This window comes from Theropithecus gelada, chromosome 8 (genome assembly GCF_003255815.1).
Source record: "Theropithecus gelada isolate Dixy chromosome 8, Tgel_1.0, whole genome shotgun sequence".
NCBI lineage: Eukaryota > Metazoa > Chordata > Mammalia > Primates > Cercopithecidae > Theropithecus > Theropithecus gelada.
Genome location: NC_037676.1, coordinates 82,799,745 through 82,813,038, shown reverse-complemented (window position 1 = coordinate 82,813,038; position 13,294 = coordinate 82,799,745). Strand labels below are relative to the sequence as shown.

Genomic DNA, 13,294 nt, shown 5'->3' with positions numbered 1-13,294 from the left:
TGACTGAGGCTAATTTATCCTGAGGGTCTAATGCTGGAGAATGGCCATTAGTTCCTTCCCCCTGGTGCTCTGAAACTTCTCTATTTCTGCTCTAAGTCTAGTTCATGCATTTATTTTTAAATCTTGTGACCTACGCATATTTTTTCTTTCCTTTTTTTTTTTTTTTTTTTTCGTGGTGGAGGAGACAGGGTCTCACTTTGTCACCCAGGCTGGAGTGCAGTGGTGTGATCATAGTTCACAGCAGCCTCAACCTCCTTGGGCTCAAGCAATCCTCCCACCTCAGCCTCCAGAGTAGCTGGGACCACAGGCACAAGCCACTGTGCCTGGCTAATTTTTTTATTTTTTGTAGAGATGGGGTCTCACTATGTTGCCTAAGCTGGTCTCAAACTCCTGGACTCAAGTGATTCTCCCACCTTGGCCTCCCAAAGTTCTGGGATTATAGGCCTGAGCCACCATGGCCAGCCCCATATTTTTTCAACACTTAAGTTATCTGTATTTGGTTTATTTTTTTGTTTGTTTGTTTTTAAGACAGGGTCTCACTCTCTGTTGCCCAGGCAGGAGTATGATCTTGGCTCACTGCAGCCTCAACCTGCCAAGCTCAAGTGATCCTCCCACCTCAGCCTCTTGAATAGCTGGGACTACAGGCATGCACCATCGTGCCCAGCTAATTTTTGTATTTTTTGTAGAGATAGGGGTCTCCCTACATTGCCCAGGCTGGTCTTAAACCCCTGGGCTCAAGTGATCCCTCCACCTAGGCCTCCAAAATGCTGGGATTATAGGTGTGAGCCACCATACCCAGCCTAGTTTCTATTTTATGAAACCATAAAACCCTCACTGTCCATCCAGATTCTTCCATGAATACGTTTCCAAAATTTTTTTTTCTACATTTTCCCTCCTTCTTTGTCTTTTAAAAAAATATTTCTTCTCCCTTTCCTCCAGAGTACATGTTTCTTTTTGCATTACCCATAAAGTGAAAGCATCTCCAACCTGACAGAAGTAGCAGGTCCTTACCATGCTTCATGGGGGAAGCATTTGCCTTTGAGATTCTTCAGAGGAGAACAATTACCAGAAAAACAAGCCTTTCTCTTTCTGACATCGACTACCTCTCACAACAAATTTTTAAAGTATTCTACTAACAGTTCTCTTTATTCTGTCTATAAAATATCTTCTCTCACTGAAGGTGAAAAGGGAAAGAAAAAATGGGCGTGAAGGTAAAAGAAAATCCCATCTTGGAAACGGATGCCTGGAGAACAGAAATCTAGTTATCAAAATTGACTCAGGAAGAGAGAACCTAACAGAAGAATAACAATGGAAGAAATTGGGAACATTATTAAAAAGCTATCATCGTGCCAAACTCCAGGCTCAGATGATATTACAGGTTAAAAAAAAAAAGTCCTTCATGAAAAAGAAAGCTCTTAAGCAACATGATGGATTCAGAGGCCCATGAAAAGAGGCCACCAATACTAACATCTTCAAAACAAGATGTATCACCTCATATTACAAATGTTGGTGAAATGAAGCATTATTTGTGTGGCTGTTGTGCAGCCTTCAACAATTTCACAATCACATTTCCCATTCAGAATGTGCTCTTTCGACAACAGCTGTATAGCATCAAAACCCGTGATGTAAAACTTCATTTGAGAAGGGATGGATTTCGAAACTTGTATCGTGGAATCCTTCCCCCATTGATGCAGAAGACAACTACACTTGCACTTATGTTTGGTCTGTATGAGGATTTATCCTGCCTTCTCCACAAGCATGTCAGTGCTCCAGAGTTTTGCACCCGTGGTGTGGCAGCAGTGCTTTCAGGGACAACAGAAGCAACTTCACTCCACTGGAAAGAGTTCAGACATTGCTTCAAGACCACAAGCATCATGACACACTTACCAACACTTATCAGGCTTTCAAGGCACTGAAACGTCATGGAATTGGAGAGTATTATTGAGGCTGCATCATGACAAATTTGCCAACATTTACCAAGCTTTCAAGGCACTGAAATGTCATGGAATTGGAGAGTATTTCTGAGGCTTGGTGCCCATTCTTTTCCGGAATGGACTCAGCAATGTCTTGTTTTTCGGCCTTCAAGGTCCCATTAAGGAGCATCTGCCTACCGCAATGACTCACACTGCTCATTTGGTCAATGATTTTATCTGTGGAGGTCTATTTGGTGCCATGTTGGGATTCTTGTTTTTTCCAATTAATGTTGTAAAGACTTGCATACAGTCTCAGATTGGTGGGGAATTTCAGTCTTTCCCCAAGGTTTTCCAAAAAATCTGGCTGGAATGGGACAGAAAACTGATGATCTTTTCAGAGGTGCCCATCTGAATTACCATCAGTCCCTTATTTCTTGGGACATAATCAATGCAACTTAAGAGTTCTTGTTAAAGGTTATATGCAAAAAAAAAAAAAAAAAATCAGCTAGGTGCCATTTATCAACTGAATAGACCTTCTAAGAAGAATGCAGTTTGGACTCTTTCTAATTGGCCAAATACAAGTTGGTGTCATAACTCCAAGCTACAGTGAGTTATGGGCAGAGCTGTTTTCCTTAAGCATCAACAAAACAGAATAAAAAGTTACAATAGGAAAAAAAAAATCCCATCTTGCCGCATTTGGAAGAGAGTAAATTAGAAATAATGTAAGTGTCTAAGAGATTGGTACAAGAACATCTACTTACTCAACAAAGCTATTAAAAATAATTATTACAAGTCCAGGCACGGTGGCTCAAGCCTGTAATCTCAGCACTTTGGGAGGCCGAGGCGGGTGGATCACCAAAGGTCAGGAGTTTAAGACCAACCTGGCCAATATGGTGAAACCCCGTCTCTACTAAAAATACAAAAAATTAGCCAGGCATGGTGGTGGGCGCCTGTAATCCCAGCTACTCAGGAAGCTGAGGCAGGAGAATCACTTCAACCCGGGATGGGGAGGTTGCAGTAAGCCAAGATCGAGCTCCTGCACTCCAACCTGGGCAACAAGAGTGAAACTCCGTCTCAAAAAAATAAAAATAAAAAATAATTATGAAACCATATGCCAGATAGTTATTACACCATAACCAAACAGAACCCCAATACTTACCAAATAGAACACTCGCTATAACAGCAAGAGTTCCCCAAGGAAAAGAAATAAATACAAGATGGAGCATGAAAAATCAGCCATAAGCAAAAATGGCTGCCTTGGTGGCACACTACAAAAACTAAAAACCTCTTATAGAAGGGCAAGAAACTTCCTCATAGAAGAAGGAGACTGCCAAGAGAGCGATTAAAATCCATGAACAAGCGAATTCTTAAACTCTACTAGCTTTCGTTTTATATCTTCCCAGCCCAACTTTGTCCCCACTTTTTCTAGGAACAAATTCGTGCAAGGTAACTGACCTGGACTGGAATCCTCACAGAATCTTCTTCCTGCCTGCTGTGATGGTCTAGGGATGAGCTTGTGACTCAACTAGGGAGATGTTTCTTCTGGAGCCAATAGGAAATCCTGTTACTTCTTTGATTTTAAGCTATACTCATGTAACCTCAGCTTGGTCAGCAGCCATCCCACCTTATGGAGGAGTCTGAGAGAATGATCAGGGATAAGCCAATCCTAGGATGCAGGAGCCGTCCCCAAGTGTCTGCAGCTGCCCTCAGTCTCGCAGCACAGCAGTTCTGTGATACCTTCCATCAAAGCCTCATTTATCCTTAAATTGGATGAGATTCTGTCACAGGTGAGACTCCCACCTGATACCATCATCCACCTAAACAAACAGTGGCCAAATGCATCTCTGGAATCATTGTCATTTCCAGAGTATTTGCATGACTTTTAGTACCCGGTAATTTCAAGCTGGGTGGAGGTCTAAAGTGACTCACGTGCATAGCTAAATGCCTTAGCTAAGCACAGCTAAGACACAATTAAGACACATGCAAGCAAAAATCCAAGGAGCTATCTGGGTCCACACCTAGAAATTCTCTTATAAATTAACCCCCTTTTCTCTTCTTGGGCCGTGCAAAACCACAATATCTTCAGAATCTTGCCTACACAAATGGCGTTTATACTACCATACAGAAATCATTTATTATGTTTAAAAGATGATGTATTGGCCAAGCGCAGTGGCTCACACCTGTAATCCCAGCACTTTGGGAGGCTGAGGCGGGTGGTTCATTTGAGCCTAGGAGTTCAAGACCAGCCTGGCCAACATGGTGAAATTCCATCTCTAATAAAAATACTAAAAATTAGCTGGGCATGGTGGTGCGTGTCTGTCGTCCCAGCTACTTGGGAGACTGAGGCGGGAGGATTGCTTAAGGCAGGAGGGCTGCAGTGAGCCCCGATCATGCGACTGCACTCCAGCCTGGGTGACAGTGAGACCCTGTCTCAAAAATAATAATAATAATGCACTAAAGAAAAAAGCCTCAAAATTAATTGGCGTCTATCTCCAGGACAGCTGTCCCTTTTTTTTTTTTTTTTTTTTGCCTGGTCTGGAGTTGTCATTCTGTATAGCAAGGGCCACACCTAAATGGCCCTTATGGACACAAACGCCAAGGTCAATAAAGAGTGAGAAAGGTAGGCTGATAATTTGAAAAGAGAGTAAAAATAACTTCTGACTGCTTCAAGCCTTTAACTGTGGGATCAGGCCAAGTTTACTTAAACCTCAGGGGCAATGTTTAAAATAAGATTCACTGTGTGTGTTTTAAGTTGCAACTGTCAAAAATTATTTACTTAATTCAGATTTGCTATTTAAAGATATGAGAGGACAAGCAATTGTGACAGCTATCTGGAGTGCCATAGGTTATCCTAAGATTTTATATTGTCTGAACATAAGTTGTTTTTTTTTTCTTTTTATCTTTTTCCTTTTTTTTTTTTTTTTATAAGACGGGGTCTTGCTCTGTCACCCAGGCTGGAGCGCAGTGGTGTGATCTCGGCTCACTGCAACCTCCACTTCCCAGTTTTGAGCAATTCTCCTGCCTCAGCCTCCCAAGTAGTTGGGACTATAGGCACACACCACCACGCCCGGCTAATTTTTGTTATTTTTAGTAGACACAGGGTTTCACCATATTGGTCAGGCTGGTCTCGAACGCCTGACCTCAGGTGATCTGCCCACCTTGGCCTCCCAAAGTGCTGGGATTACAGGCATGGGCCACCCGCCCAGCCATGTTGTCTGAACATAAGTTTAATGCAAGGTGGGAAATGAAAGGGAAAATAAAACAGAGGAAAAACCCATTTAGAATGAGTAATAATAGATGAACTTTATGAAATTATCAGTAGCTCTGATAATAGGCATATTTTATGACTTTCTACAACATTCAAAAAATGTTTTATAAACATATACATGTATATGTGTGTATGTGTAAAGACAGAGAGAGAGTTAATTTTATGTGTCAGCTTCACTGTACCACATCCTCAGTTGTTTGGTCAAACATTAGTCTGGATGTTTCTATGAAGGTGTTTTTTAGAAGTTATTAACTTCTAAATCAGTAGATGTGAACAAAGCAGATTACCCTCCATAATATGGGTGGGCCTCATCTAATCAGTTTAAAGCCTTAAAAGCAAAACACTGAGGTCCCCTAATGAGAAGGAATTCTGCCTTCAGACTCGAGCTGCAACATCAACTCTCGCTGGAATTTCCAGCCTGCTGCCCTGCCCTGCATATTTTAGACTTGCCAGCCCCCATAACTGCGTGAGCCAATTCCTTAAAATACCTCCCCACTGCCCTCTGCCTCTCTCTCTATATATCCTATTGGTTCTGTTTCTGTGGAGAACCCTGACTAATCTAATGGATGTGTGTGTGTGTGTGTGCGCGTGCCACAAATTTATATTCCAAAGGTGTAAAGTCAGGCTCTGGAGTAGAATACTTTGACAGACTCTATATGAAACTAGGAAAGTATGGAAAGACAAAATAATACAGGACAGAGGTTAGAACTTTACATGTAATTTTGCCCAGGAGCGGTGGCTCACGCCTGTCATCTCAGAACTTTGGGAGGCCGAGGCGGGTGGGTCACTTGAGCTCAAGAGTTCCAGACCAACCCGGTCAACATGCAGAAACCCTCTCTCTACAAAATATACAAAAATTAGCCAGGTGTGGTAGTGCACGTCTGTAATCCCAGCTACTAGGGAAGCTGAGGTGGGAGGATCCCTTGAACGCAGGAGGCAAAGGTTGCAGTGAGCTGAGATCGCGCCACTGAACTCCAGCGTGGGGTGACAGAGCAAGACTCCGTCTAAAAAATAAAGAACTTTACATCTAATTGTATTTGAATCCTTCACTTCAGTTGAATTAATAACACAATGCAAGGATTTGTTTTAATAGTAGAGTTCCAAGTGATTTGCTTCACAGTTTCTCTAGAATTAAAGCCACTTCTGTTCTGAAAGGGAAACATCGATTTTAGATTTTGCTTCCTGTTAAAGCAGCTTACACTTGTTGATTTCCACAGCAAAGTGGTATTTATTTGGGGTATAAACAGGGCTTCTCAAACTTTAGTGTGCATATAGATCACCGGGGGAGCCTCTTAAAGTGTAGATTCTAACCCCTTGGGTCTGGGGTGGGGCCAGGAATCTGCATTTTTAACAAGCTCCCAGGTGGTACCAGTGCTGTTGGTCTGGGGCCCATACCTTGAAAAATAGAGAACTAGAGCAGTGGTCCTCCCGCTGGAGTGCGCATCAGAATCACCTGCAGGGCTTGTTCAATAGCTGACTGCTGGGTCCCACCCCAAAGTTTCTGGTTCCCAGGTGCTGCCAATGCTGCTGATCTGGGGCCACACTTTAAGAAACACAAGCTAGTAATGTTTCCCTTATCATGAGAATGGCACTTTTAAAACTACCAGTTCCCATGTTCCTCTCTTCAGAAGTCTGATTCAGTAAATTTAGGGCAAACCCAGGAATCTATATTCTTAACAAGCACCCTAGATTGCTCATTGAAACGTGAAATCCTAAGCCAAAGAGTTGTCTCAATCCTGATGGTCTTCAAAATGTGTCATTACAGAAGTACGAACCCCACCTGGACGCCCTAACGCCCACCTCTGGATGTGGGGGATAGTATCTATTAATACATATTTTTAACATGTTATTCTGACATTTCAATGAGCTGACAGCCACTGAACTGGAGCCACAGCCCCCAATTCTGACTGCATATTAGAGATTTTTTAAAGTCCTAATTCCCTTCATTATCACCAGCCCCAGGTTCTCATTGAATTAGCCTAGGGTGGGATCCTGGTTGGTTGGTTTGTTTTTTTAATACTCCCAGTAGATTTAAAGTTCAGTGACGGCTGAGAACACTGTATTGGAGCTTCAGCCTCTGGTAAGCTTCAGGACAAATTAGCCCCTTCTTCCGTGAGGGTTCCTTCTCTCCTAAAACCCAGAGCAGACTAAGCAAAGCAGCCCATCCACTCCTCCTCCCCTCTTGTGCACACCCTGGACACACTTGGTCTTCTAGGGGAGGACACTTCTCTGGCAAGAAGCACCCCTGAACCCTGTCTGACCATAGCATTTCAAAGTAAGTGAAAAAGGTGACCTCCTCCATTTCAAAATCAGGCCAAAACTCATTCATTTATTGATTCGTTTACAATATCTATTATGCTCCTATTATGATCCAAGCACCCAATGACAGGTTGCAAATATAACTAACAAGTCCCTGTTTTTAAGGAGCTGACAATCTGGTAAAAGATTCAAGCACAGGCCAAGCATGGTGGCTCACGCCTGTAATCCCAGCACTTTGGGAGGCCAAGGCAGGCAGATCACGAGGTCAGGAGTTCAAGACCAGCCTGACCAATATGGTGAAACCCCATCTCTACTAAAAATACAAAAATTAGCAAGGCGTGGTGACATGCACCTGTAATCCCAACCACTCAGGAGACTGAGGCAGGAGAATTGCTTGAACCCGGGAGGTGGAGGTTGCAGTGAGCCGAGATTGCGCCATTGCACTCAAGTCTGGGCGACAGAGCAAGACTCCATTTCAAAAAAAAAAAACATTCAAGCAAATGAATACTCCTTTGACTCACATCAACATTCCTATTTTCTGAAATTTAGGTGACAGAAGGGGGCACTCTAAACTTCCCTTCAGCATTAAAGAGATGACAACAGGTGTGTAACCTACGCTGCCTTCTTCCAGGTGCAAGCCCCCACCCACCACACCGGGAAGTAACTGTGTCATTTAATAACCCTGCTGACCAGATGTGTCCTTTGATTGCTGTTCCAATGGAGATATATCTCCATTATAGAGATAGTTAGATGTGTAAACAGACAGAGATAGATAGATAGATAGATAGATAGATAGATAGATAGATAGATAGCTGGATTGATACACACACACGCAGCAGGACAGGAAGTTGATTCTAATTTGACATAGGCAGTTCTGTTTTCTGCCGTTTTTCCATAAACTGAAATACCCACAGGAAGAACTGTTGCTGTATCCCAGAACATACGCTACCCTGGTGATGAGTCCAGAAATGGCCACAATCCACCAAGGGGCCTGACACTGTCTGAGCCAAAGGTTCCTCCCTGCTGCTGCTCTCTAAGCCACCTTTTCATCGTAGACATAAGTCAGGGAATAACAGCATCTTGTTGGTGCGGGAATGGCCAGACTGAACTCATGAGCAATTGCTCACACAGTGAGAGCATCTCGGGTTCCTGATACCAGAAGTCATCAATCAGTCAGCTGTTCGGTCATTTTTGGTTAAAAGTACATAAAATATTTCCCAGTGCTTCTCATCATCCCTCTTAATAGAAATGTTTCTACTGATTACCCACAGCCATGTCGTCAAACGAACCACAGTTGGCTGTTAACATCTGGAGGGGAGGGTATTGGCGAGCAGAGTTTTAATTTACTTAAGAGTTTTCTTTAATGAATCTCATTTTGGCAGGAGGAAGTCACGAGCAGGCATCATAACACCATCTAATCTGCCACAAGCTTTTTCAAGTTGCTGTTTTTCCCTTTCCTCAATCAATCCATTTATTCCTTTCAACATCCCCAAAGGGTCAAGACCCTGAAGCTAGAAAAAAATCATATATTATGTGGCTTGCTTTTCTTTCAGTGAAAAATGTTTCCCATTGCTTTCTCTTAATTTACTGTTTTCCCCCTCTAAATTGAAGAGTTTGTGACTAGCTGAAGGGTCTAGCTTAGCTGTAACATTTAATACACACAGTCTTAAGACTTTGCTGCAAAGCAAATTAATTTTCTAGGAAAATTGACATGATTGACAAGTCTCCACTGAAGTCAGTTTCCAATGAGCAAAGCAGAACTCTGTTAGATGACCTCTCAACTTCTTCAGCTTCTTCCTGGGTTGGATGAATTTTGATTTTATTTGTGGGAAACTTTTCTTTTATGAAATGAGATTTCCTGTTGTACAAGAATAAAGTCAATGGTGTGAATGGAGATGTCGCTCAGCTGCTTGCCTGCTGTAAAACCTGGACAAGTTACCTAAGCTCTGTAAGCCTCAGCGCCTCGTCAGTAAAATAAAGCCAGGATAGCACTGACATTGCGGGCTTATACTGAGGATTAAATGACAGTGGCTGGACATGGGGCTGAGTGTCCTGCTTGGCTTGGCTCTAGAGTAAACATTCAGGAAATGGTTGCTGCTAATATTTTACTGCTGTTATTTTTGGGACTAGTAAGGTAGGGTTTGGATGAAGTAACATACAGGCAACTATTTATTTACTTTTCTTTTGATTAATATTTGTATCCTAAGTTGTCAGATCACAGCTATCTGCTTGTACATATGCTCTTTTCAGCAGCTAGATCTTTGGGTGAATTTGGAAGGTGGTTCAGAGAGGCACAGGCCTCCTTTGCCAATGTGGGAAAGAGAGCTGGTTGTCAGGGAGATGTAGCAGTTCACACATGAGGAGCACTCCATCGTACTTTACCTCGAAGTGGAAAAATTTTTCTTTACTCCTTTGTATAGAAGCAAAATAACAGTGTTGAAGCTTTAAAATATTGTAGAAAATGTTACCCTTTAATTTTTTAATGATGACCTTTAAATGAAGAAAGGGGAAGATGGCCAAAAAGTGTGACGTTCCGAGTGTGAGTTCCGTTTCTGTTACCAATTGGTAACCTTGAGCAAGACTGTTTCCTAGTCAATAAAGTGAGGAATAATAATATTCAATTGGACTTTACCATTTTGGGGTAAAAAAAATGAGTTACATCATTTGAAAGAGCTTTATACATTTTTAAGTTATAATATTTGAAAGAAATGTAATAGTAACAAAAGTAATTTGCCATTGACTATCCAAAGAAGAAATTCTATTTTGCATGGTGACGTTGTTCCCAATTTTTACATGATTTTTCAAGAGGAAAATGGATGGCTCTACTGTGCACAAAACTGTGATGCCCAGGGTTGCCTTAGCTATCGATCCAAGCAGATGGAGAAGAATTAATGGATTCTCAAAGCTGGGGTCACAAGCAGGTGTCACCAGGAAATTCTGCGCTGCTGCCTAAAGACAAGAGGCAAAGATGATAAACTAGAGGAGAGAGAAAGGGGCAGCCAATCCTCTAAGGTGTCTTCAAGGGTCAGAGAGTCTAAGGTGAGGGTAAACTGTAAATAACATTTCCTGGATAGCATAGCTGAATTTGTGGTTTTGTGGCAGGGTGTTAAAATGAAAACCTCACGCAATTCAACTTAAGTTTGATGATAACAAAAAAGTTTCTATTTTTTGTACCATTTGCAATCACACAGATACTTTTGCTTTCATAACAGTTTCTCTATTATTTCTTCCTTTCCAACATCCTTCACCCCTTATAAAATCTACCTTGGGAGAGTTTGTTGGCTTTCTTAAAGTCATTACTATAGACAAGGTAAATACAGTTTAGCAAAACACTTCACACCTCTCTCCCAAAAAGAAAACTATTTTATTTTATTTTTTTAAAAAAAGGAAAATCGGTCCCATGATGAAGTCTAGAAATTATATTGGCTTTTTAATTAAACATTTTGGTTTTCTTCCTCACAAAATTAATACTTTATACATTCAGTTTAACTGCTAAAGAAAATATACACTGATCCATACTGCCAGATAAAGGTAGTCTACATGGACAAATGACAGAGCATAAGGCCAACAGTCAATCAGAAAGATCAATAGGTGTATATTGTCACACGTTCACAGACATGCTCCAGGCCTCGATGAACCAAAGCAGCTGAATTATTATCTGACTCGCTGTCCCCATACCTCCTGAGCCTATATAAACACATAAGGTCACAGTAATATTAATTCCAAATGGCAGTAGCTCCTAGCACCTCCAGTGTAACACCAGGACCTTAGCCACTCTTCCCAAATCTCCCTTGGTCATTTCTGGGAGTCTCCAGAGTGATGTCTCAGGCATGTTCTGTAACAAATCCACCCGTGTTTGCCTGCTCCTGCTGTCGCTGCTGGCTATCCACTGGGACTTCATACTAGACTGCGGGCCCAAATGGAGAACAGGCACATGTATCTCCTTCCACTGTTCTTGGCCCTTCTATCCTCCTATTTCCTCAACAAAAGAAGCAAGAGAAACTAACAAAAACTCTCTCCTCCTTAAATTGAAAAAAAAAAAAAAAAAGGCTCATTGTTTTTGGCCTTTTGGCCTTTGGCTAAGATCAAGTGTAGTCCATCCTGGCTAACATGGTGAAACCCCGTCTCTACTAAAAATACAAAAAACTAGCCGGGCGAGGTGGCGGGCGCCTGTAGTCCCAGCTACTCGGGAGGCTGAGGCAGGAGAATGGCGTAAACCCGGGAGGCGGAGCTTGCAGTGAGCTGAGATCCGGCCACTGCACTCCAGCCTGGGCAACAGAGCGAGACTCCGCCTCCAAAAAAAAAAAAAAAAAAAAAAAAAAAGATCAAGTGTAGTATCTTAGTGAATATCTACAGTTAATATCTGATATGTCCTCTATCTGAGTACAATATACTAAGTGGATTTTCTGCAGCAAGGAGATGGAATAGGAGCTTGCTCCGTTCACCTGACTCATCAACCTGGTGTTGCAGTACTTCCAAAAACGGTGCACTCCTCCCACAAAAAACAAACAAACAAACAAACAAAAAAAAACAGGCTCTAGAATATCAAATGTATCAGTCAAAATAGGCCAAGTTATGCAGCAGAAACAACTGGAAATAATAGCAGTGAAGCACGGCAAAAGATTTACTTCTTGTGTCTTCTATGTGTGTGATGCAGGTGTGAGGGGCTGTCTGCCCATCTGAGTCATCCAGGAAGCCAAGCTGACAGAGGCTCCATCTCTAAATGCTCCATGGGGGGCTGGGCGTGGTGGCTCACCCCTGTAATCCCAGCACTTTGGGAGGCCGAGGCAGGCACATCACTTAAGGTCAGGAGTTCGAGACCAGTCTGGCCAACATAATGAAACCTTGTCTCTACTAAAAATACAAAAATTATGGCCAGGCGCCGGTGGCTCACGCCTGTAATCCCAGCACTTTGGGAGGCCGAGGCAGGTGGATAACGAGGTCAGGAGATCGAGACCATCCTGGCTAACACGGTGAAACCCCATCTCTACTAAAAAATACAAAAAATTAGCCGGGGGTGGTGGCAGGCGCCTGTAGTCCCAGCTACTCAGGAGGCTGAGGCAGGAGAATGGTGTGAACCCGGGAGGCAGAAATTGCAGTGAGCCGAGATTGCGCCACTGCAGTCCAGCCTGGGCAACAGAGCGAGACTCCACCTCAAAAAAAAAAAAAAAATTAGCCGGGCATGGGGGTGCACGCATGTAGTCCCAGTTACTCAGAAGGCTGAGGCAGGAGAATCACTTGAACCCAGGAGGCAGAGGTTGCAGTGAGCCTCTGCAACTCTGCACTCCATGCCACTGCACTCCAGCCTGGGTGACACAGCAAGACTCCATCTTAGAAAAATAAATGCTTCATGTCTTCTGTGGCCAGGCTCCTAACTAAAGGCTGCTTACACGTGACACAAATTACTTATGAACACATTTTATCAGCCAAAGGATATCCCATGCTTAGCCTTAAGGGAACAAAAAGTACAATTCTACCACATGCTTGGGAGGAGAGAATCAGAACGTTTGTGAATAGTGCTGACGATCACCAAAGGCACCCATTCCAATTGATGTTCAACCCCTGCGAGGTGTGCACAAGAGCAAACTCTGAACCAGAGTCTCAGTTCAGCTGCAGCTCTTGCTATGCTTAGGAGACAGTAAAATCACTTACTTTGGAAATTGAATCTGTCATCCTAATTTTGTAGGTACCTGCTTTGTAGGCCTTACATAACCTTGTGGGACCAGGGGACCCACACTTAACTGAGAAGAGATATGCTTCCATATTCAAAATTTCACTTCCAAGACCCAAAGAGTACACATACCTTGGAATTTGATCCAGAAAAAAAAAAAAAAAGTATTTTTTACTTTCTATT

The 13,294-nt window shown here is 42.6% G+C and overlaps 2 pseudogenes; both read left to right on the top strand.

Moving 5' to 3' along the window:
• Positions 1 to 1,412: 1,412 nt before the first annotated feature.
• LOC112630176 lies at positions 1,413 to 3,678 on the top strand (annotated as a pseudogene).
• An 8,078-nt stretch (positions 3,679 to 11,756) lies between these two features.
• Positions 11,757 to 11,935, top strand: LOC112630917 (annotated as a pseudogene).
• Positions 11,936 to 13,294: the final 1,359 nt, after the last annotated feature.